This window comes from Eptesicus fuscus, chromosome 9, assembly GCF_027574615.1.
Source record: "Eptesicus fuscus isolate TK198812 chromosome 9, DD_ASM_mEF_20220401, whole genome shotgun sequence".
Taxonomy (NCBI): domain Eukaryota; kingdom Metazoa; phylum Chordata; class Mammalia; order Chiroptera; family Vespertilionidae; genus Eptesicus; species Eptesicus fuscus.
Window position 1 is genome coordinate 28,786,804 of NC_072481.1, and position 26,303 is coordinate 28,813,106.

General features: G+C 40.4%; 2 pseudogenes; both read left to right on the forward strand.

Moving 5' to 3' along the window:
- Positions 1 to 17,807: 17,807 nt before the first annotated feature.
- On the forward strand, positions 17,808 to 18,687 carry LOC103294920 (putative olfactory receptor 2B3; annotated as a pseudogene).
- On the forward strand, positions 18,638 to 24,001 carry LOC103294921 (protein N-terminal asparagine amidohydrolase-like; annotated as a pseudogene).
- Positions 24,002 to 26,303: the final 2,302 nt, after the last annotated feature.

The window sequence follows — 26,303 nt, forward strand, 5'->3', positions numbered from 1 at the left end:
GCCATGTTTTTCAGTGGTTAGAGCACTGGCCCAAGTACTGAAGGGTTTTGAATTTGATTCCTGGTCAAAGGCACATACCTGGGTTGTGGATTCACTCCCTGCCCCCAGTCAAGGCATGAGCGGGAGACAACCAGTGGATGTGTCTTTCTCACCTCTCTTTCTCTCTCTCTCTCTCTCTCTCTCTCTGTCTCTCTCTCTCTCTCTCTCTGTCTCTCTCTCTCTTCCTCTTCCCCTCCTCCCCTTCCTTCCACTCTCTCTGAAAAGCAATGGAAAAAATATCCTCAGGTGAGGATTAAAACAAAATTCAATCTGGAGATTCCTTATAAGATTCCAGCAAAGCTAATTAAAGAAAGCCTAAATAATCAACTATTAATCTTATTTTATTTATGAAAGTAATCAAGCCAAAATTATTGAAACTGTACTTATGCAATAAATAAATTAGTCTTAATTTGGCCATCATTGATAAAAATTAGGGGGAAATTGTGTTTCAATAGAAACTAAATATATACTAGTAGTTGTGGATATTAGATTGTAGTTCAGTCAGTTGTCTTTAAAGTTTTATTTTTTTTAACCTATAATCTGGACTGGATCCTGAATCTTTCTAGTTTTCTTAAATATTTGGCTATAACCCTTTGAACTACTATTTCATTGTTCTCTCATCCTTTGACTTTGAATTATTGAGAACTATAACTTTTTTCTCTGAGTCTTGCAGCTAAGACTTGAGGAATTGCCACAACTGCTCATGTTTCAACAATCTCAGTGACTAACGTGGTGTAAGCCATGCAGAATTTCCCTGAGAACCTGATGACATCACCAGAGACATTCAAATTGCAGACCAGGGGAGTCAGATAGTCACTGCCTGCCTTCATCCCAGCAAAAGAAACTGAAACATCCAGATCTCTTCTCCACTGACAGCCTTAGAGACTCAGAAATCTATAATAATCTATAATAATAAAAGTGTAATATGCTAATTAGACCGGATGTCCTTCTGGAATGAAGCCAGGGCTACAGCCGAGGGATCGAGGCAGCCATGGGATTGGGATTGAGGCAGTGCTGTAGCATCGAGGGAGGGATCCAGGCAGCTGCCCCGGGCTGTGAAGGCCCACTCTTGCACAAATTTCGTGCATCGGGCCTCTAGTTAGTTTATAATTTGCTCTGATAATTAGCCTTTTTTCTTGTTTTCATAGACATACCCCTGGTTAACTACCTGATTGCTTGCTTACACAATATAGGTCTTGATTTGGGAGGTTAGGTGCATCACTGCCTCCTGAAATGAGACTCAACAATTTAACTGAACTGACTTATTCATAGGACTGAATGATCCAATCAATGAAATATGGGGCAATATACCAACTTAGCTTCTAGAATGTGAAATTTTATTATGTAAAGCTTCAGAGGCCAGACTGAAGGGACCTAAATTCTGTCACCCTGAAGCTACTTTTCAGGATATTGGTTTTAAGCTTGTTTATTAAGAAACAAAAGATTAAGAAAGAACTTTTGACCCTCCCCCGTTTCCTGCTGGAAAGATTCTGACAGAGAAAACTGCTTCAGGCAAAAGATGTTAGGATGTTTGCCTTAGCCTAACTTGAATTAAGTCTAGTTTACAAGAGGGGAAAAAACAAACAGACAAACAAAAAACACAAAGCAAAACAAAACCAAAAACCACAAGAGGGCTCAGGCAGTGCCTGTTAGCTAGATGCCCACCATGTCCCATTGTTTCTGAGTTTCCTAGCAAGGATTTTACTGCCGTGGGTGTTCCGGTCTCCCTACAAATCGCCCATTTTCACTTCTGAAATGTAATACCCTGTTCCCCTTCCCTTCTTTCCCCCCCTTTGTCTAAAAATGTCTTATGTACCTAATGCTTCACTACTGTTTTTGGAATTTTCATGGAATTAATGTATCTACGTCAATTCCCCATGCACATGTATTAAACTTTGATTTTCTCCTGTTAATCTGTCTCTGTTAATTTGATTATTAGCCCAGCCAGAAGAACTTAGAAGGTGGAAGGAAAAGTATTAATATTTTTAGCCCCCACAGGATAAATGTGAGAGAATTATCAGAGATAGCACAAAGAGATTAAAAAAAAGAAAAACATGTGATGTTGTGATTTAAAAGAAACATATATTTGACCATTCAGATGACCCAAATATATTTCTCATATGTAGTTGGTTTTTGTCTACAATTCCTGAAAACTCTTGGAATTTCCTGAGCAATAAGAGCAATGGGAACACCTTTTCTTATATTTGGTGTCTTGACCTTAGTTCCTGAAATCCTTTCAGAACCCTAAAAGTGAAATAGGTGTCTTATTACTTAAGATAACCCTTTCCACTACAATTGGGTAGTCATGGGTGAAGTGACTTTGGGAAAGCACTTAAGAATGGGGGTTGGTTTTCAGAGGAATCAACCATGTGATTATACTAGTAGGGTTGGAACTTTCAGTCTCACCCACTCTGTCCTCCAAAGAAGGGGGTGGAGTTAGAGGTTAAATCAATCACCAATGGCCAATGATTTAATAAATTATGTCTGTGCAGTGAAGCCTCCATAAAAGCCCCGAAGGACCGGGTTTGGAGAGCTTCTGAGCTGGTGAACACATGGAGGTGCTGGGAGGGTAGTGTGCCTGGAGAGGGCCTGGAAGCTCTGTGGCCTTTCTTATATAGCTGTTCTTGAGTTACATATCTTTTCTAATAAACTGGTGATCTTATAAGTAAAATGTTCCTCTGAGTTCTGTGAGCCTCTTTAGCAAGTTAACTGAACTCGAGAAGGGGGTTGTGGGAACTTCTGATTTATAGCCCGTGGGTCAGAAGCACAGGTGACAACCTGGACAAGCAATTGGCATCAGATGTGGAGGGCAGTCTTGTGGGACTGAGTACTTTATCTGTGGAATCTGATGCCATCTCTGGACAAATAGTGTCAGAATTGAGTCGAATGGTAGTGAGACATGAGTCTCGAGAAATTGACAAATGAATTCCCAGACAAGGGAGGGGTAAGCAAAGGGAAGCGAAGTTTATTACAGCAAAAGTAACGAAGCTCTGGGTGCCTGAGAAGCTCACTGGTCTAGGGGTTTATATTTTCTGCTCTTGCCCTCTATTGGCTCTCTCAGAAAAACACCAGCCAATCTCCTTTTGCCCTCATCTCCCCACTTTTAGTTCCTACTCTTGGGTTCAAGGGGAAGGGCACTCTACGGTTGACTGGTACATTCTGCTTACCTTGCTCACATTCTGACCATCTGGCTTATTCCATCCTTATCTACTATCTTCCCTCCTCCAGGCCCTTGCCTGATCCCATCTAACTCCACAGTAGGACATCTAGCTGGTGAACAGCCCCCGCCCCCCTGGCCTGCATATCAAAATTTGATGATCAGAACCATTTAATATGACAGTAATATTGAGAAGTATGTAGAACAAAATTTGAAAGTCTAACATGTCTAATAAGTACAAAAAGGAGAAACTAGAGAGACTGAGGAAGAGAAATATTTGAAGTGATAATAACTAAGTCTGTTCCAGAAATGGTAAAACTCATTAATCCTCAGATTCAGGACACACACTGAATTCTTTTTTTTTTTTTTTTCAGTTAATATAATTCTCCATTTATTATTATTTTTCTAACATATAGTGTACAGCATAGTGGTCAGACAATCATATTATTGGGGACTGGAAGAACAGCACCAAGTGTTAGACTGGTGGGGTCAGACTGGACCTGGGTTCAGCAACCTCGGCACTTGAGTTCTCGATAGGAAAGAATTCAGAGCCCAGACAACCTATGAGAACATTTATTTGGAAAAATCACAGAGGTAGAAGAAGTAATTCACAGAAGAAATGGGTTTAGGAAACAAATTATAGAGGTAAAGGAAGGGCCGTTGGAACTTAGAAGTGAGGAAGGTAATGGTAAAGTGCCTGGGGAACAGCGGGGAGGAGGGAAGGGGGCGGAGGAGCAAAGGGGGCGGAGGAGCAAGGGGAAGGCTCAGTGTGCTCTCTGAAGGGAGAGCTCTCTGCCCTGGGTCCTCAGTCCTCGGGGTTTTCAGGGTGGAGATCTTAGGGGAGGTCCCAGGGAAAGATCTCAATAGAATATTCAGCAGCTTTCCAGGTGTGTCCTTTCAGGGTAGGGGTCTCCACAGATGAATTGGTGAGTGCCAGGGTAGGAGGTCATAACTCAATGCAGCTCATCCTGAGGTCAGCCTTGGCATTGCTTATCTGGTTTTGCTGCTTTTCTGGGCCTGAAGCTGAAATACAACTGAGGCCTAGATGTTATCTCTAGGGAGGAAAGGTCAGGGTGTCCAAACTGCATGACTACGATTATGCTAGGGGAGGAAAAGTCACCTGAGTGTGAGGTCCCACCCTACAATTGTCCTTTGCTAAGCACCCAGGGCTTTCTGTCCTGGTGACCTTTTGTACCTGGCCTATCGTCCTTACTCTGCTCCTGTCTGTCTAACTGCCTACCGCAAAAGTACAATATATCATGACCAAGTGGGACTTACTGTAGGGATGCGCAGTTGATTTGACATTAGAAAAGAAATCACTGTAATTCATCATAATAACAAACTAAAAACCATATGACCATCTCGATAGATGTAGAAAAAGCATTGACAAAATTCAACATCCATTTCTTATAAAAACTCTCAGCCTAGGTAGGAATAGAAGGGACTTCTTTAATCTGAGAAAGAACATCTATGAAAACTCTATAGTGGAAATTATACTTAATGGTGAAAGGCATGAATGATTTTGCAGGAATAAGGGGGATAATGATAATACTGATGATGATGGTGGTGAGATGATGAGTTAGGTGGTAATATGGAGAATGATAATGCAATAGGGAAAGGATGAGACTTAGGAGCTGATGATGAATGAAAGTGAGAATACACTAATGGGGTGATGAGATTATGATGATGTAATGTATGATGAAAATAACAGGGTGTTGGTGGTGGTGAAAGTGACGGTGCTTTGGGTATGTGCTTAGTAGCTAGTGCACACACCTGGGATAAAATTAGATAAAAGTTAAAGCAAGTTTTTTTCAGATGCCTCTGAGGGACACTGAGTCACTTCTGATCTTCCTGCTTAGCCACTGATATTGGCCCAGCTGAGTAATAAGCTAAAGTTCTTAATGATGCTCCTTCCATATTCTTAAGCACCGAATTTAACAAGCCTCCCAGGACTTCTCAACTTTGGCTTAATTGGGCCATAGCCATCGAGGAGGACTTCTGGGACACAGGCACCAAGAGTGGCTCTCAGTAACTGGGGAATAAACTTGGAGACTCACAGCGGGGGTGGAGGGGAGGAAAAGTGATTAAGATAGTGTATCCAGCTTAATTGGGATACGAAGAGTGTAGTTCTCTGTATAATTGATAGATCTTATATCCTCCTGGGAAGTGGCAAACTAATGCAGAGCTCATGAGGAATTCTCCATGGCTCTAAGTCAGGAGCATATGATTGCTCTTGGAAAGCCACATACACAGTCTTAAGGCAGGCGTTGAATTCAGGTGGCTACATTGCCTGAGAAGTTTTTCTCCACTTTGAACGAACCTTGGCATGCAAGTCAGTTACTAAAGATCAGAGCTAGTAGGTCCCTAAAGGTGACAGTGATAGCCTGGTTACATCAGAATCCCCTAAAGTGTTTTCATTGCTATTACTTGTAATTTCTTTAAATTTTTTTTCTAATTATCAGATAAACATTAATACACTCATTATAAACATTCAAATAATATAGATAATTAAGAGTCCCCTTTGATCCTCTCTTCAATATTAGTCCCCACACCAGAAGTTAAGTCTGCTTGCAGATTTAAAAAAATATGCTTTAACTTTGTATACATGTGGACATACAGAAATATAATTTTGTTCTCTTTTTCCTAAGGTGGAGGGGTAAAATGATATCATAACATAATAATGATATAAATGACATTTTTACTATTAGGTCAAAAGGTATACATACTTTAATTTTTTCAGCTTTATTGAGGTATAATTGACATAAAATTATAAGGTATTTAAATGTACATCATAGTGATTTGATATACATATGCATTGTGGAAGGATTCCCCCTAGCTAGTTAATTAACAGATCCATCAACTCATATATTTATCTTTTGTGTGTGAGAACATTTAAGTACTAATGTCTTAGCAAATTTCAATTCTATAATAGTCTTTTTAAAAATATGTTTTTATTGATTTTTAGGGAGAGAGAAAGGGAGAGGGATAGAAACATTGAACATCAATTGACTGCCTCCTACATGCCCCCTACTGGGGATTGAGCCTGCAACCCCGGCATGAGCCCTGATTGGAAATTGAACTGGTGACTTCTTGTTTCCTGGGTCAATGCTTAACCACTAAGCCACACCAGCTGGGCCGAGTTATAATACTGTCTTATCAACTATAGCTACCATATTTTACATGAGATCTTCAGACCTAACGCATCTAATAGCTAAAATTTTGTATCCTTTTACCAACCTCCCCCTATTTCCCTTACCCACTCTGGCAACCACTTCTCTATCCTCTCTTTCTATAATTTTGAAAAGTTTTCTTTTTGTTTTTTAGATCCCACATATGAGTGGTACCATACTTACTTGTCTTATTTCACTTAATGTCCTTAAGGTTCATCCATGTTGTTGCAAATGGCAGGATTCCCTTCTTTCTCGTGGCTGAGTAATATTCCATTGTATAAATATATACCGCATCTCCTTTATCCACTCAAGTGTGGATGGACACTTGGTTTGTTTCCATATCTTGGCTATTGTGAGCAGTGCTGCAACAAGCATGGGAGTACAGATATCTTTTCAACATCCTGTTTTCATTTCCTTTGAATATACACTCAAAAGTGGAATTGTTGAGTCAAATGGTTGTTCTGTTTTTATAATTTTTGAGAAACCTCCATACTGTTTTCCTTAGCGGAGACATCAATTTATATTCCCACCAACAGTGCACCAGGATCATCTTTTCTTCACATCCTTGTCATCTCTTGTCTTTTTCATTATAGCCATTCTAAAAGGTGTAAGTGATATCTCATGATGGTTTTGATTTTCATTTCCCTGGTTATTAATGGTGTTGAGGCAACTTTTCGTATACCTGTTGGCCATTTGTATATCTTCTTAGAAAAAATGTCTATTCAACCCTATACCTATTTTTTTTTTTTAATCTAGGAGCTCCACATTGCCCAAGTAGGGTACTAGATTCTTATCATGGTTTAAGAGCATTTTAAAACCTAGCCCTGCTTTCCTCTTCAACTTCTCTCCTAATTCCAACTCAGATGTCCACTCTCAGATCAACCCACCAAAGAATGTTCTGTTTCCCAAACATGCTATGTGTACTTTGATATTACCCAGACTTGGTTTGCCTGCAGTGTCTAAGATTCTCACTCCTTTCCTTGTAGAATATTTTATTGCATGCTAAAGGCCTAATGCAAATGTCCCTCCCTTGGAAAAACTTAGCTGCTACATCTTCAGAGCCCTTGCATTGGGTGCAAACCTCATTGAACACCCTGAAAACACTGGTTTGTAAGTGCTTATTTACGGGTAAAATTTTCCTCTTGGCTCTAAATTATCTTTCTTCAGATCTGGCCCAGGGGAGACATGTGAAACGTGTGTTGGAAGATAGAAAGTGGAGGTGCCCAAGGGAGCTGGTATATGTTGAGACAGAAGTCATTCAGTTGTAGTAGGCTGGAGGGTGCAGCTGGACCCCTTAGAGGGAAGGGCTCCTCACAGGTCACTCAGGAATCCCAAGAACAGTGATGGAGAGTAATGCATAGCAGGAGGACAGAGAGGGTCAAAGTATTCCTAGCTGCTTTCTTGAGGAAGGTGAATCTGGAATTTACGGGAGACTTGAAGATATGAGGGAAGAGGATCTTTAGGTGGGGAGCATAGCAGGTGCATAATTGGGAGATTAATCACTTTATAGATCACTTACAATAAGCCAGGCAGTCCTAAAAGCTTTATACTTATTGACTCATTTTATTTTCACCTAAGACCCTATTAATCAGGTTTTATTTTACAGTCAAAAGGCCTCGAGTCCCAGACAGGTTTTTGAAACGTGCCCAAAGTCACAAAGCTGGTAACTGTGAAATCAGGGACCCATGCAGTCTGACACGAATCCAGAGAAAACATGGAGCATGGGAGGGCATGGACAAGCAGAAGACTGGCCTGACTAGAGCAACAAGGGCCTTGGGGAGCAGTTGAGGCTTGTCTGGGAGGCTTAGGGACTGGCTGTACATAGTCTTCAGTACTAGGTGATGAAGTTCACACTTGATATTGAGACCTCAGGGAAGTCAGAGGTGCTGGGAGCTCATTGGGAAGTCATCAGATGTGTTGCCCAGGGAATCAGGGCCCCTGGGCGCAGAGTTTCAAAGGAGAGCTCCTCACACTCCTGGCCCGTACTCACCCAGAGCCCAACAGCAGGTAAAGAGTGGCAGGGGCTCCCTCTACTGTCTGTAAATCCTCACATCTGTGTGTCCCTTCCTGCCTGTGCTTCTTGCTCTGTCCTTTGATCTTCTGCTCACTTCTCTCTCTCTCTGACTCGCTTTATTATTATTATTATTATTATTATTATTATTATTATTGTCTAAAGTTTTACATATGTCTTCTTCTTCCCCAGTTGACACCCCCCCCAAAGCCATGCCCACCCCAGGCAAGCCCCCACCGCCCCAGTGTCTGTGTTTATTGGTTATGCTAATATGCATGCATACAAGTCCTTTGGTTGCTCTCTAACCCCCCAACTCCCCTACCATTTGTCTCTGGATCTATTGCTGTTCATCAAATTATGTTGAACATTATATCCCACATATGAGTGAGATCATATGATATTTATCTTTCTCCGACTGGTCTATTTCGCTTAGCATAATGCGCTCCAGTTCCATCCATGCTGTCGCAAGCGGTAAAAGTTCCTTCTTTTTTATAGTGGCGTAGTATTCCATTGTGTAGATGTACCACAGTTTTAAAATCCACTCATCTGCTGATGGGCACTTAGGCTGTTTCCAAATCTTAGCTATGGTGAATTGTGCTACTATGAACATAGGGGTGCATAAATCCTTTCTGATTGGTGTTTTTGTTTTCTTGGGATATAGTCCTAGAAGTGGGATCACTGGGTCAAATGGGATTTCCATTTTTAACTTTTTGAGGAAACTCCATACTGTTCTCCACAGTGGCTGCACCAGTCTGCATTCCCACCAGCAGTGCAGGAGGGTTCCTTTTTCTCTGCATCCTCTCCAACACTTGTCGTTTGTTGATTTGTTGATGATAGCCATTCTGACAGGTGTGAGATGGTATCTCATTGTTGTTTTGATTTGCATCTCTCGGATTATTAGTGACTTTGAGCATGTTTTCATATGTCTCTGGGCCTTCTGTATGTCCTCTTGTAAAGTGTCTATTTAGATCCTTTGCCCATTTTTTGATTGGATTGTTTATCTTCCTTTGTATGAATTCTCTGTAAATTTTGGAGATTAAACCCTTACCGGTGATAACATTGGCAAATATGTTCTCCCAGGCAGTGGGCTTTCTTGTTGTTTTGTTGATGGTTTCTTTTGCTGTGCAGAAGCTTTTTATTTTGATGTAGTCCCATTTGTTTATTTTCTCCTTAGTCTCCATTGCCCTAGGAGCTGTATATGTAAAGATATTGCTATGACATATGTCTGCAATTTTGCTGCCTATGGAGTCTTATAGGATTTTTATGGTTTCCTGTCTTACATTTAAGTTTGTTTAGCCATTTTGAGTTTGTTTTCGTGTATGGTGTAAGTTGGTGATCTAGTTTCATTTTTTTGGCATGTATCTGTCCAATTTTCCCAACACCATTTATTGTAGAGACTGTCTTTATTCCATTGTATGCTCTTGCCTCCTTTGTCGAATATTAATTGAGCATAATGGCTTGGGTCGATTTCTGGGTTCTCTGTTCTGTTCCATTGATCTATATGTCTGTTCTTGTGCCAGTACCAGGCAGTTTTGAGAACTGTGACTTGGTAATATAGCTTGATATCTGGTATTGTGATCCCTCCAACTTTGGTCTTCTTTCTCAGGATTGCTGCAGCTATTTGGGGTCTTTTTTTATTCAAGATGAATTTTTGGAGAGTTTGTTCTAGATCTTTGAAATATGCCATTGGTATTTTAATGGGGATTGCATTGAATCTGTAGATTGCTTTGGGTAGTATGGACATTTTAATGATGTTGATTCAACCAATCCATGAACATGGTATGTTCTTCCATTTGTTTATGTCTTCCTCTATCTCTTTTTTCAATGTCCTGTAGTTTTCCAAGTACAGGTCTTTTACGTCCTTGGTTAAGTTTATTTCTAGGTATCTTAATTTTTTTGGTGCAGTGGTAAATGGGATTGTTTTCTTTTTTTTTTTGCTTCTCTTTCTGTGAGTTCATTATTGGTGTATAAAAATGCCATAGATTTCTGGGTGTTAGCTTTGTATGCTGCTACATTGCCAAATTCATTTATTAGGTTCAGTAGTTTTTTGATGGAGTCTTTGGGATTTTCTATGTATAGTATCATGTCATCTGCAAATAAGGACAGTTTTACTTCTTTTCCAATGTGGATGCTTTTTATTTTATTTTTTATATTTCTTTATTGATTAAGGTGTTACATATGTATCCTTATTCCCCCATTACCCTCCCATACTCCTACTCATGCCCTCACCCCCCTGTTGTCTGTGTCCATTGATTAGGGTTATATGCATGCATACAAGTCCTTTGGTTGATCTCTCCCTCTTACCCCCACCCTCCCCTACCTTCCCTTTGAGGTTTGTTGGTCTGATCGATGTTTCTCTGTCTTTGAATCTGTTTTTGTTCATCAGTTTATGTTGTTCATTATATTCCATAAATGAGTGAAATCATGTGATATTTATCTTTCTCTGACTGGCTTATTTCACTTAACATAATGCTCTCCAGTTCCATCCATGCTGTTGTAAATGGTAAGAACTCCTTCTTTTTTTACCGCAGCGTAGTATTCCATTGTGTAGATGTACCACAGTTTTAAAATCCACTCATCTGCTGATGGGCACTTAGGCTGTTTCCAAATCTTAGCTATGGTGAATTGTGCTGCTATGAACATAGGGGTGCATAAATCCTTTTCTAATTGGTGTTTCTAGTTCCTTGGGATATATTCCTAGAAGTGGGATCACTGGGTCAAATGGGAGTTCCATTTTTAGTTTTTTAAGGAAACGCCATACTGTTCTCCACAGTGGCTACAGCAGTCTGCATTCCCACCAGCAGTGCAGTGCAGGAGGGTTCCTTTTTCTCCGCATCCTTGCCAGCACTTGTTGTTTGTTGATTTGTTTATGATAGCCATTCTGACAGGTTTGAGATGGTATCTCATTGTCGTTTTGATTTGCATCTCTCAGATGATTAGTGACTTTGAGCATGTTTTCATATGCCTCTTGGCCTTCCTTCAGTCTTCTTTCGAAAAGTATCTATTTAGGTCTGTTGCCCATTATTTATTTGATTGGGTTGTTTATCTTCCTTTTGTTAAGTTGTATGAATTCCCTGTAAATGTTGGAGATTTAACCCTTATCGGTGATAACATTGGCAAATATGTTCTCCCATGCATGCAGTGGGCTTTCTTGTTGTTTTGTTGATGTTTTTTTTTTTTTTTCTATGAAAAAGCTTTTTATTTTTATGTAGTCCCATTTGTTTATTTTCTCTTTAGTTTCCATTGCCTTAGGAACAGTATCAGTGAAGAAATTGCTTCAGCATATGTCTGAGATTTTGCTGCCTGTGGATTCCTCTAGTATTTTTATGGTTTCCCGTCTTATGTTTAAGTCCTTTATCCATTTTGAGTTTATTTTTTTGTATGGTGTAAGTTGGTGGTCTAGTTTCATTTTTTTTGCATTTATCTGTCCAATTTTCCCAACACCATTTATTGAAGAGACTGTTTTGACTCCATTGTATGCTCTTGCCTCCTTTGTAGAATATTAATTGAGCATAGTGGCTTGGGTCAATTTTTGGGTTCTCTATTTTATTCCATTGATCTATATGTCTGTTCTTGTGCCAGTACAGGCTGTTTTGAGAACAGAGGCTTTGTAATACAGCTTGATATCTGATATTGAGATCCCACCTACTTTGTTCTTTCTCAGGATTGCTGTGGCTATTCGGGGTCTTTTATTATTCCAGGTGAATTTTTGGAAAGTTTGTTCTAGGTCTGTGAAATATGCCGTTGGTATTTTAATGGGGAGTGCCTTGAATCTATAGATTGCTTTGGGTAGTATGGACATTTTGATGATGTTGATTCTACCAATCCATGAACACGATATGTTCTTCCATCTGTTTATGCCTTCCTCTATCTCTTTTTTCAGTGTCCTGTAGTTTTCTGCATATAGGTCTTTTACCTCCTTAGTTAAGTTTATTCCTAGGTACCTTAATTTTTTTGGTGCTATGGTAAATGGGATTGCTTTTTTGGTCTCTCTTTCTGTAAGTTTATTATTAGTGTATAGAAATGCCATAGATTTCTTGGTGTTAATTTTGTATCCTGCTACATTGACAAATTCATTTATTAAGTCTAATAATTTTTGATGGAGTCTTTAGGGTTTTCTATGTACAGTGTCATGTCATCTGTGAATAAGGACAGTTTTACTTCTTTTCCAATTTGGGTGCCTTTTATTTCTTCATCTTGTCTGATCTCTATGGCTAGCATTTCCAGTACTATATCGAACAGGAGTGGTGAAAGTGGGCATCCCTGTCTTGCTCCTGTTCTTAGGGGAAATGAGTTTAGTTTTTTGCCCATTGAGTATGATATTGGCTGTAGGTTTGTCATATAAGGTTTTTATTATGTTGAGGTATGATCCCTCTATTCCCACTTTGCTGAGAGATTTTATCAAGAGAGGGTGTTGGATTTTGTTAAATGCTTTTTCTGCATCGATTGATATGATTATGTGATTTTTGTCTCTCAGTTTGTTTATGTGATGTATCACATTTATTGAATTACGGATATTGTACCATCCTTGCATCCCCAGAATAAATCCCACTTGGTCATGGTGTATGATCTTTCTAATGTAATGCTGAATCCGATTTGCTAGAATTTTGTTGAGGATTTTAGCATCTATGTTCATCAAGGATATTGGCCTATAGTTCTCTTTTTCTGTGGTGTCTTTATCTGGTTTTGGGATTAGGGTAATGCTGGCTTCATAGAAAGAGCTTGGAAGTGTGCCTTCCTCTTGAGTTTTTTGGAATAGTCTGAGGAGGATAGGTTTTAGTTCTTCTTTGAATGCTTGGTAGAACTCCCCTGTAAAGCCATCCAGACCAGGGCTTTTGTTTGCTGGAAGATTTTTGATTGCTGCTTCAATTTCTTCAGTAGTTATTGGCCTATTCAGGTTTTTTTATCCTTCTTGATTGAGTTTTGGGAGCTTGTATTTTTCTAAGAATATGTCCATTTCATCTAGGTTGTCCATTTTGTTGGAATAGAGTTGTTCATAGTATTTTTTCATAATCGTTCGTATTTTTGTGGGATCGGTTGTTACTTCGCCTCTTTCATTTCTGATTTTGTTTATTTGGGTCCTCTCTCTTTGCTTCTTGGTGAGCCTGGCTAGAGGTTCATCAATTTTGTTTATCCTTTCAAAGAGCCAGCTCTTGGTTTTGTTGATCTTTTGTATTGTTGACTTGCTTTTTTGTTTACTTATCTCTGTCCGACTGCCCTTATCGCCCTCTCCGTCTTTTTCTGACTTAATGTGTACATCTCCCTCAAGGCATCTGGCCTTCAGTTGCCAGTGAAGACACAAAAAGGAGGAGGGACTGTTGTTGGAGAGGCTGAGGCAGCTAGGCTCTCCCGTGTCCCCTTCCCAATCAGTGGGACCCTTGGAGGTGGGCAAGACAAGGGGGTGGCAGAAGGAAGGGGGGAAGGATGACAGGACAACATTAGGATATGTAAGAGGAAAGAGGGGGTTGCAAAGAGATCTCAGGGAGGCAGGGATTTGGGGGACCACTTTGAAATTGGGAGTTCCTATGAGGTTCTGTTATTGAGGAGGGGTTAGCAAGGCAGATGCATACCACCAATATACCTGCAGTCTGGGGATGCTCCCTGCTAGTCACTAGGGAGGGTGAGGCTGAATGTGCTTTTGGAACCTGCTCACCTATTCCTTGTTCCCACTCCCTCTGCCTCTTCCCCTGTTAGCACTCCTGCTCTTTCCCACATACATCTTGCACCATGTTATGGATACTCGATTAGACAGAGATTACAGCGAAAATGCTATCTTGTTAAGATTGCTCCCAGCAAATGCTATAGGACTGAGTGATTGGGGACTGGAGGATGGAAGTCACAAGTGGCAAGTTGCTGCAATGCTGTGGGCATTAAGCATTGGGAACAAGTAAAGTTAGATAATAAAGAGGACAGAGAAGATTAAAAAGTCCTTCCGGGTGGGATGGTCCTCAGCAGTAGTTCTTTATGTCTAAGTCCAGGTTGATCCCAGTGCATCCCTGACACACATGGTCAGCTAGATTCAGCCTGAAGCTCATTGCATCTCTCTATGAACAACTCTGAGTGCCAGAACGTTTTCTCTAGTCAATCTGAAGCTTGTGACTCTGGTGAAATTTACACTTAATTCTAAATTTGGGGCTTTGTGGAGCAATTCTTATCCATCTTCTTTAACACAACTTTTTGGATACTTCTGTAGACAGATCACAGCATCCCTCCTAGCTGAAATTTCTGCAGAGAAAATGTCACCAGTAGCTTAGATTTATTTCTTTACTATGTTGTAATACATCTTCCTACATGCTGCAACTTGTCCACACACTCCTCTAAAACATATATCAGAGGTGTGAATTCTACATTACAAATGTGTTTGCCCCACTGGAGAGGACAGGTGTCAATCACCTCTCATCATCCTACCACCATCCTATCTAATAAAAGAGTAATATGCAAATTAACCACCACTCTGTCACACCCACGAGCCATGCCCACCAGCCAATCAGGAGCGAGGATGCAAATTAACCCAACCAAGATGGCTGTAGCCACAGAGAGCAGGAGGGAGGCTTGGGTTTCCCCGGTGATGGAGGAAGCCAAGTTTTCCACCTGCCCTGGCCAGCCCAGGCCTCCACTCAATGCTACAAAGTTTCAATTATATAAGGTAAATAAATTCCAACAGAAATGGCGGCAGCCACAGAGTTGGAAGAGCAGGAGGCTAGAGTTGCCCTGGGCGATGGAGGAAGCCAAGCTTCTGCAGCCCTGGCCGGCCTAGGCCTCCACTCCAGGCTACAAAGTTTCAATTATAGAAGATAAATAAATTCCAACAGAAATGGCTGCTGCCACGGAGCAAGCAGAAGGCTTGGCTCCACTCCAGGCTACAAAGTTTCAATTGTAGAAGATAAATAAATTCCAGATATCAGGGCCTCTGCTTGGGTCACCGGGGTGTGTGGCTGGCCTACAAACCACCACAGGCCTCTCACCCAGGCCACCCCACACCCAAAGGGAACCCCCACCCTGATCCTGGACACCCTTCAGGGCAAACCAGCTGGCCCCCACCCATGCACCAGGCCTCTATCCTATCTAATAAAAGAGTAATATGCAGATTGACCATCACTCCAACACATAAGATGGCTGCCCCCATGTGGTCAAAGATCCTGCCCCTATGTGGACACAAGATGGCCACCACAAGATGGCCAGCAGGGGAGGGTAGTTGAGAAGGACCAGGCCTGCAAGGGAGGGCAGTTGGGGGTGATCAAGCCTGCAGGGAAGGGCAGTTAGGGGTGACCAGGCTGGCAGAGGAGGGAAGTTGGGGGCAAACAGGCTGGCAGGGGAGCAGTTAGACATCAATCAGGCTGGCATGGGAGTGGTTAGGGGGTGATCAGGCTGGCAGGCAGAAGTGGTTAGGGGCAATCAGGAAGGCAGGCAGACAAGCAGTTGGGAGCCAGCAGTCCTGGATTGTGAGAGGGATGTCCGACTGCCCGTTTAGGGCAGTCGGACATCCCTCGAAGGGTCCCAGATTGGAGAGGGTGCAGGCTGGGCTGAGGGACAACCCCCCCGTGCACAAATTTCGTGCACCGGGCCTCTAGTCTATATATATAAAAGCCTAAGCAACCAAACAACTGAACAACTGAATGACCGAACGACCGAACGACAGATGCACACTGACCACCAGGGGACAGATGCTCAACACAGGAGCTGCCCCTGGTGGTCAGTGCGCTCTCATACCCAACCTCCCATAGCCCCTCCCTGGCACGGGCAGGCCCTCGATCACTGGTCAGGCTGAGGGACCCCACCCATGCATGAATTCATGCACTGGGCCTCTAGTAGTGTTATAATTAGGTTGTCTATCATCTTACTACTTGTTTTTCATTTGTTCCAAGTGTTCTTTGTTTCTTTATTCCACTTTTCCTGCCTTTTTAAAAATAAACTGAGAACTTTTAATTATTCCTTTATATTCAGTATTACATTTTGAGTTTTACTATTTTTTATTATTCCTTTGGCATTACAGAACAGGGATTGGCATTTTTTAAAGGTTTAAAAAACAAATAAAAGTATGTTACAGTGATTGCATATTGCTTGCAAAGCTTAATATATTTATTATCTGACCCCTTACAGAAAAGTGGGTTAACACCTGATCTAGAGACTAAAATATGCATCTTTGACTTATTATAATCTCAGTTATGTTATCCTTTCTCAAATATTGCAAAAATATTCCAATAGCTTAAGTCCATTTCCTCCTACTACTCTTTGGGCTATTTTTTATCACTATTCTACTTCTGTGTATAAATTTAATGCTCTACATAATATTGCTATTTTTGTTACTTTAAACAAACAGTATTTTATCATTTTACCCCCACATTTACAATTTCTAGTGTTCATTCATTCTTTCAATTGCACACTTCCATCAGGGATCATTTTCCTTCAGCCTAAAGAGGTTCTTTAATATTTCTTTTATTGTGAGTCTTTTGATTATTAATTATCTGGGGTTTTTTGTTTTGCTTTGAGAGTGAACAGCTTTCATTTCTTAAGAATATATCTATTCATTGAGCATAGCATCCTAGAATAATAGTTTCCTTCCTTCCTTCCTTCCTTCCTTCCTTCCTTCCTTCCTTCCTTCTTTTCTTCCTTCCTTCCTTCCTTCCTTCCTTCCTTCCTTCCTTCCTTCCTTCCTTCTTCTTTTCTTCTTTGCATTTCATATCTCCCCCTCTCTGTCTCCCTTCACCTCTCCCTCTCTCTTTCTCTGATATATCACCCAACTCTGGTCCATAGAAACACATGATGTTGACTCTTCATGGAATATAATTTATTTACAAATAATAGTTGTTTTCTGGCTTGAGTCAGATATCTGATAGCTGTGTCTTTATACACCAGAATACCTATTAAACTATTCAACTAGTCCCACTGAAACCCCTTTTGGAAGGAGCTTCAAAGGGGGCAGACATCCCCATTTGTTATGAAATTCACAGTAAATATTCTCAAATACCCAGTTCTTTCCTTGGCCTCTTTGAAATCTTTTATAAGCTTCATGAACTATTCATGAAACACAAGACACAGTTTTAGACCCTCCTTTTGCAAGTTCTACATTTTGAAGTGTGGAATTTATATCTGTGTGTCTCAGAATAAATTGGTGTTAAATAGTATTAATATTAACATGCTGTTTCATATTAAATAAAAATTCTTTTTAAAAAATTGGTCCCCAGCTTTGCAGGGGTCCTAAGATGCAGTTACTTTGCTACTAGATTTGGAGATTTCACCTTATTAATGATGGTTCTGTTCTTTCTCTGCAATAGGAGAGGGATGCAAGATTTCCTCTGGGGAAACCACAGCTCTCTTACTGAGTTTATTCTTCTAGGATTCTCCACTAACAGAGATAAATGTTATCCTATTGTCTTCTCTTTTACCTCATCTCCCTCTGGGAAATGGGCTTATTATCATCTTGATGTGCATGGATTCCTGCCTCCACACACCCATGTGCTTTTTCCTCAGTCATATCCATTCTGAATATGGGCTATGTCACCACCACAGTGTCCCAAATGCTGGTACATCTGGTTTGCAAGAAGAAGACCGTTACCTGCATTGGATGAGTGGCCCAGATGTACAGCTTCCTGACGCTTGGAATCACTGAGTCTTAACTTTTTGCAATGGTGGTTTATGACAGGTGTGTGGCCGTTTGCCATCCCTGAGATATAAAGTCTTCATGAGCTCTTTGTTGTGTGGGTGAATGGTGACCTTCTGTGGATTCTGGGGTATCATCTGCTAATAAGTCTTCCCTATTGTGGTCCCAATGAGATCAATCACTTCTTCTGTGAAGTACCTACAGTCTTGAAATTAGCCTGTGTGGACACATCTCTCAGTGACCAGGTGAACTTCATCTTGGGCTTCATCCTTCTGTTGGTTCCACTTTTCCTCATCATCATTGTATACATCAGTAACTTTGCTGCTTCCCACATCACCATGGTTACTATGTTCTCTATTCCATTTTTGGTTATGTAAATAAGACCTGGCTCTGAGGCCTCCCCATAAACGGACAAAAAGCTGGCTCTATTCTACAATGTCATTTCTGCCTTCCTCAACTCCATCATCTACAGTCTTAGGAACTAAGATGTGAAGAGGGCTTTCCTAGGAGTGAAAGACTGGGGCAAAGCTCTAGAATGAAGTCACAGAAACATGGGTACCAGCAACAAACCTGGGACACAGCCTACATGACTTTTCCATCCAAATTCTTTCCAACATCAGTGAGCACATGTGATACATGAATGGGCTAGATTCAGTGAGATGATGAAAGAGAACCCCCAGAAGGCTGTGGCAGTAGGTGTTCCTCATGCTTGAAGACACCAGACAGTGGACTGACTTACTGAAGGCAAGTCATACGTTTGATTCATTGTTTAATTACCAGTTTGTAAGACCTGGCCAAGAATTGGCATAATTGTCATCTTTCTATTACTAAATGAATAGGAGATTGAGTGATTGAGCTCTGGACTCATAAAACAAATTCAAAGTGGTGGGCATATGATAACTCCTAGATCAGTGACCTCACTATAGCTCAACTTAAGAAAAATGTAAGAACAATTTGAAATAAATAAAAGGGAATCATAAAATAGAGTTCAGGGAAGTGATATATGGGTCATTTTTCAACCAGTACTAGAGTATGAATTTAAGGCACATAAGCCCTCATCTCATTAAAGAAAGGAGCTTTGCTTTACTGGAATGATATCTGTATAAAGGAGTGAAAATTGGGTGAAAATATCCCACCCAGATACTTTCATAATGCATTTTCAACTTTATTGAAATATACTGACATACAATGAACAATAGATATTGAAAGTATACAATTTGATGAGTTCTGAAATATATCCTATATAATAAAAGGGTAATATGCAAATCAACTGAACAGCAGAACGACTGGTAGCTATGACGTGTACTGACCACCAGTGGGCAGACGCTCAACACAGGAGCTGCCCCCAGCCCGCAGGACTTAATCTCCAGATTAGAGCTGCTGGCCAACCTCTTGGTTCCTTCCCCCAGCCAGCAGGCTCTGATTTGGGAGACCGGGGAACCAGGGGAGGGTGGTGGAGGGTGGTGGGGCCAGCTGCCGGCAGCCAGGGAAGATGGCCCTGATTGCAGGCCAGGACAAGGGACTGTACCCATGCACGAATTTCATGCACTGGGCCTCTAACAATATATATATATATATTTGCAAAACCATCACCATAATCAAGATCATTATCATCATCATTCCCCAAAGTTTCCTTATGACTCTTTGCAGTTCCTCTGTATTAGTTAGTTATTTATTGCTGTGTAACAAATTACCCCCACAATTTCATGGCTTATAACAACAAACATTGATTATGTATATTTTTTGCAGTTTCTGTGGATCAAGAATATGAGTGGTTAGCTGGGTCCTCTGGATTATGGGCCCTCACAAGACTGCAATGAAGGTACCATTTGGAGCTGCAGATATCCTAAGGCTCGACTGGGAAAGGACTGCTTCCAAGCACACTTGATTGTTGCTAAGATTCTGTTCCTGACAGGCTGTTAGACTCAGGGTCTCATTTCCTTCTTGACTATTGTACAGAGCATCCATCAGTTCCTTCCATGTGGGCCTCTCCCTAGAGCAGCACACCACGTGGCAGTTGGCTTCATGAGAGTGAGCAAGAGAGTGAGAGAGATTGAGAGCAATGCTGAACCAGGGTCTTTTGCAACCTAATATTGAAAGTTACTGCCCCCTCACTTTTGGGGTATTGCGATTATGAGAAATGAAATACTAGGTTCAGCCCAAACTCCAGGGGAGGGGATGACAAGGGCATCAATATCAGGATGCAGGTGTCATTGGTTCATGCAAAATGTTTCTCCCTTGTGATTTAGACTTTTGCTAATCAGGTAGTCGCCTGTGGATTAGCATCACCAGCATCACTTCTGAGTGGTTAAGAAATGCAGTCTTGGCACCCTCCACCTATGGAATCAGAATTTGCATTTGAAGAGATTCTATAGGTGATTTCTAGGTACTCTTAAGTTTGAGAACAAAGATTTAGCCAACACTGCAAGGACAATATCATACCACCTATCTCAGTATACCTGTAATATAAACTCTAGACTTTTTAATTTAAATATTCAATATACAGTGTGTGTGGGGGAAAGTAGGTTTACAGTTGTGAGTATGCAAAACACAGTTTATTCTTGCATTATGTATTAATTATTATATTATTTATTTGTATTATAACTGTAAAACTACTTTCCCCACCCCTATGTTTTGTATTTAAGTAATATATTTAAGTCATTCACTATTACAGAAGTATTTTTACATAAAGCCAGATCCTCTGGCAAAAAGATCAATTTATACTCCCACCAGCAATGTGTGAAAGTCCATGATTCATTGTCTTCTGGTCACCCTGGATTATTTAAAAACTCTTAGCCAGTTTCAAAGGTGGAAAACTGGTATCTCATTGGTATTTTAATGTGCATGTCTTTGGTGGGATTTTCCCATATACTTATTGATTATTTGAATTTCTTCTATGAACTGTTCATAGCTGTTGGCAGTTTTCTGGGGTGTTTGACTTTTTCTTACCAATTCATAAGAGCTCCTTCTATATTAATGATATTCTTCGGACATCTGCAAGCATATTGCAGTTATATACCTTGTTTTGTTATCTGCCTTTTACTTTTGCTTCATTATTTACACAACACTATGGCTGGAGGCCTCAGAGCTGGAGGCCTTTGCCTGCTCCATAGGGAACCTCCTACCTCTGGAGGACTGTTCCTTTTCTAGCATTTCCAGTGGCCTAGGATAATATCTTCGAGGACAATGTAAACCTGTAGCCTTGGTTTCTTGCAGAAGGCACAGGCATTCGTCTTAAGTAATTCTGGCCAGTACAATTTAGTTTTTTGCAAGGAGTTTCATAGGAATGTGCATCAGCAAGGGGCTGGGGAAGAAGGACCCAAGGGGCTGCATGTTAACTTATGGGAGTTGTCCCTAGAACGTCATGGGGACTGCGTTGTTGGATGCTGGAGTTCCTGCACCAGCAAACAAAGGCAAAAGCCGGTAAATATGGGTGATGCCCAGTAACATGAACCTGCAGATTGGTGAAGCCTGGGAAAAAACAACGTACCTTTGTAAAGATTCCATTAGGAATAAACAGAGTTTTGAGGAAGGTCCCTCCAAGCCAGAGGGAACAGAGCACAAAACTCCCCACTGAGTTTTAACCTCTCTCTGGACTACCTAAATTTCGCATCTGGGGATAACAGTAGGCTCACTCTCCTGTCTCTAATTTTCCTCAACCTTAAGTGGACAGAGTAGAGTCCTTTTTCCTTGAGATCACCCAAGACAGGCTGTGGTTTTCCAAAATGGATTTTATTAGAAACAAGAGGAAAAGGGAAATCAAAAAGTATAAAAATACAAATGAACAGAAACAAGTGGTCATAAAATCATATTTTCCCCCTTTCTAAGATAATTTCAGTCAACCTCAAAGTCAATGGAAACTCATGTATATAAGATGGTAAGATTATATATAAGATATAGAATTCTATAACCTGCTATATAGTTACATAGTGCTAGATTCATTATGTTGAATGTGGAATATGGGTACATTTTAATATGACTTATAAAGTACGGTGCCCATGGTGGTCTTTAACTGCCCAGTGGCCTCTCAGGTCGCAGCCCTTGGAGGGTGTGTTCTGTCTGGCATTTCAAATCCCTTGGTGAGAAGCTTTTATCAAGCAGGAGAGAAGGGGCCAGTCTCTGGATGAGACACCTCACTCCCTAAGGACTGTAGCACCAAGGACTTGACAGGTGACAGGTGTGGTAAATATGTGGAGAAGGGTACACATGCAATTATGCACTAACACAGAAGAGGGTCCCACTGACTCTTTTTTCTCTGAGGGGTGTGGGTAAGAATTCACAGGAGAGGCAATACTTGAGATTGCCCCTAAAAGACGAATAGAAGTTTGATAGATGGAGAGGGTAGAGAAGGGCCTCCAAGATAATATGAGAAATTTAGAATGTTTTTCCATTTATCCCACTCCTGATATAAAGGTTATTGCTTTTTAAATTTTAATTTTCTTAGTTAACCCCATACGACATGATCAATATTGGTTTACAGAGACCATGTTCATTTAGATTCACCTAGATGCATATGGCTTTCCTTGCTCTTTATTCCTTCTGGCTTCAGACCTTCCATCTGCATTTACTTTCCTTCCTCCAAAGTTCATACTTCAGAATTTTCTTTGCTGGAGTCCTGCTGGTGACACATGTTCATAATTTTTGTTACTCTACACGTCTTTATTTCATCGTCATTCTTTAACGATATTTCGCTGAGCTCCCTGGGGCTCAGTCTGCCGGGGACCTCATCCAAGCCCACCTGCATCTGGAAGAAAGATCCAGACTTCTCAGAGGTCAGTCTGTTCAACAAGTGGGACCCCAGGGCCTTCCCTATGTTCAGCAGAGAAAGCTTGCAGTGACCTCCTGAAGGATGGCCCCATCTCCATCGGAGTTCTGATGATGGCACCACTTGTCACGTAATGGTACTGAGATACACAGGTAATGGAGCTACCTGCTTGATGCATTGTGATGGAACTGACACCAAAGCGGAGGTTCCCTTGATCATGAACTCCACACAATCCTTTCCACCATGCTCAGTGTGGAAGTCTGGAAGTGCACCTCGTGAGCAGCTTCAGTGACGATAGGCCATAGTCACAAAAACTTACTCATCAACTTCTTAGTGAATTTGACAGACAAGATGATGACATTCACTTAGTGACATTATGTGTGACAGAATTAAATGACTGGGAAGAGCCCTGGCCAGTGTTGCTCAAGGGTTAGAGGGTTGGCCTGCTCACCACAGAGTTATAGGTTCAATTCCTTGTTAAGGGCATGTGCCTGGGTGCAGGTTCCATTCCTGGCCCTGGTTTGGCTTGTGTGGGAAGCAACCAATCAATGTGTCTCTCTCATATGGATGTTTATCTATCTCTCTCCCCCTCCCTCCCTCCATTTCATTCTCTCTTTAAAAAAAAAAATCACTGGAAAAAATATCCTGGGGTGAGAATTAACAAAAAAAAAAATTTTTTTTTTTTAATGACTAGGAAGCAAATGAAAACCACTTTTCAAAATAATGCATGGCATTGCTGTCAACATTAAAACTGGAAATTTACAGAGCCTCCTTCCAAGATCGGGTCCAGAAGAGGAGCTGTGTGCTCCATGAGCTTTACCAGGAGGACCAATGATGAGTATTTAAGATGCAGAGAGAGAACAACTTGGTATAGGACTGTATTCCTGAATGCCACTTCCACGTGTGTATTTCTGGGCAGCAAGATGATAAGCAAATAGCCTGGCCGGGTAGCTCAGTTGGTTAGAGCATGTCCCTATACACCAAGGTTGTGGGTTCGATCCCTAGTCAGGGCACATACAAGAATCAACCAATGAATGCATAAATAAGTGGAACAGCAAACCTCTCTCTCTCTCTCTCTCTCTCTCTCTCTCTCAAATCAATAAATTAGAAAAAAGATGATAAGCAAACACTAGAGAACCTCTCCACTTCTCTGGCTGAGCCCTCCATTTTGTTGAACATATTAGATCTACCTTGATATTTTTTTAAATACTGATCTCCAACAAACATACTATTTCCTGGAAATTAAGCTCTGCTTTTTAAAAAAAGGAATAATAATAATAAGAAGAAGAAGATGGCTTATGAGAAAAGATCTCTTCTCCAGGAACCTAACAATAGGAATTACCAAATAAATTAACTTTTTGGCATGACAGAGACCAGTGACGGTGGTTGGACAAAATATGAATTTGGAATCTATATCCGTGGAGCCTTAGCATCTTTCAAATGACTTTCAAAATAATTTAAGTTAGCAAAAAAAGAGAGAGAAATAAATGAAAAACATGTGTGGTAGTTGTTTTCTTTTAGCACATTTCCACTGTTGTTATTCAGAAGAATGTTGGCTGTCATTTAGCTCTTTAAAAAAATCTGGCATTCCCCCCTCCTTTGGCTACACTTAGGATAGTCTCTTTAATTATAATGGTCTGAAGATTCTCTTTGCGGTATCTGTCTGTAGATTTCTTTTTTTATTCATCCTATTTAAAATGTGCTTGCAAAGACCAGCTTTATTTTGTGATTAGGGATAATATTTGAAGATTATTTAAATCATAAGGGTGAATATTGTCAGAAAAACATAATCTAAGATTTGCAAAGGCCCTCTTGGTGTTGCCTAGCAGATCCTCTGAGGATTATCTGACTTTATAGGGGTGCACTCCTTTAATTGACCTTATATGGACTAGGTCATTTTACAGCTTTGCAGGTGTAGTTGTGAAGTTATAGAAAACTATAGCAATGCAAATTATTCCTATCTAGAGTAATGAAATGATTCATATCCACAACAATGCAAATGTTCAGTAGAAAACATAAATTTCTATAAGTCAAATTATTCCTTGAACTAATCATAACATCTTATGAGTTTCTTCATGAATTAATGGGCTCAGGGAAATTTTTGACATATAAGAAAAAACATAAAGAAAAAAATTCATAAGTTCATTAAGAATTCTATTTATTAAGTTACTAGAGGCCTGGTGCACAGATTTGTGCACCGGTGGGGTCCCTCAGCCTGGCCTGCAGCGTCTCACAATCCGGGACCCCAAGAAATGTAGTAGTGCCAGAAGCGGCAGGCGGCTGGGGAGGAACCCGAGCCCGGGCCAAGCGCCACACTGCTCCCGCTCATCCCGTCCCCACTGTACCTGCCACGGAGGCAGGAGAGGATTGTGCCACCACAGCTGCACTTGCCAGCCATGAGTCCGGTGTCTGGCACCTGTCAGTCAGCTGAGCAGCGCTCCTCCTGTGGGAACACACTGACCATGAGGGGGCAGCTCCTGCATTGAGCATCTGCCTCTGGTGGTCAGTGGGCATCATAGCAACCGGTCGACCAGTCATTTGGTCATTTGGTCATTTGGTCACTTAGGATTTTATATATATAGATTATTCTATTCTATATATCGAAAGAAAGTGAAAAATATTCTTCAGCAGTAAAAATAAACCAACATGGATACATACCCAAACCTATTGTTGAGTGATTAAATCAAGTTACAGAAGAATACATACTTTATAATTCAATTTTTAAAATCATGAAAACAAATAATGAATTGTTTAACAATTGTATTATAATATATAACTTCAAAAATATTAATACAAGCACTTAATAAATTTTAAACCCTGAAATATAAACACTAAAATGTTAATAGTAGTTATCTCCAGGTCTAAGGTAATGGTCATTTTTCATTTTCTTCCTTTTGTTTGCCTCTGACTTTTGCAATTAAAAAGAAAAAACAAATAATTAGCTAAAAGAAGACATATTCAATGCATGTAATAGACAAATAATTAATATCCAAAATGTATATAACAAACTACAAGTCAAGAAAAGGCAAACAATATCTTATATTATTGAACACTTAACATTTGTTACTCACTGTGATAAGTGCTTTACATATATTATCATATTAATACTTCCAACAACTCTCTGAAGTGTATACTACCTGGTATTTTCTTTCCATACCAGAAGAGGAAACTGAAACTCGGAGAAATAAGGTAACTTTCCCATCATCACTGAGTTAGTAAAGGGTAGGTAGAGTTGGGATTAGAACACATAAGTCTGAGTTCAGAACCCACCCTACTCAGATGACAATACTAGAAGTTAGATTCACTAGCAACTAGAGAAATGACAAATAAAACAAAAAATAATGTTGCCACTTTCCATCTATGTGATAGACAAGAAAATTAGGATGTTTGAGATATATACACAATAGCAAGTATTGATGGGAATGAAAGGTGTAGATTGGGTGTAATTACTTGGAAGAATAATTTAGGAATATCTAGTAAATTTAAATTTTCTTTTATTCTACAATCTTCAAAGTCTAATATACATAAATCCTAGAAAAAAATATTTATATATGGAAAAA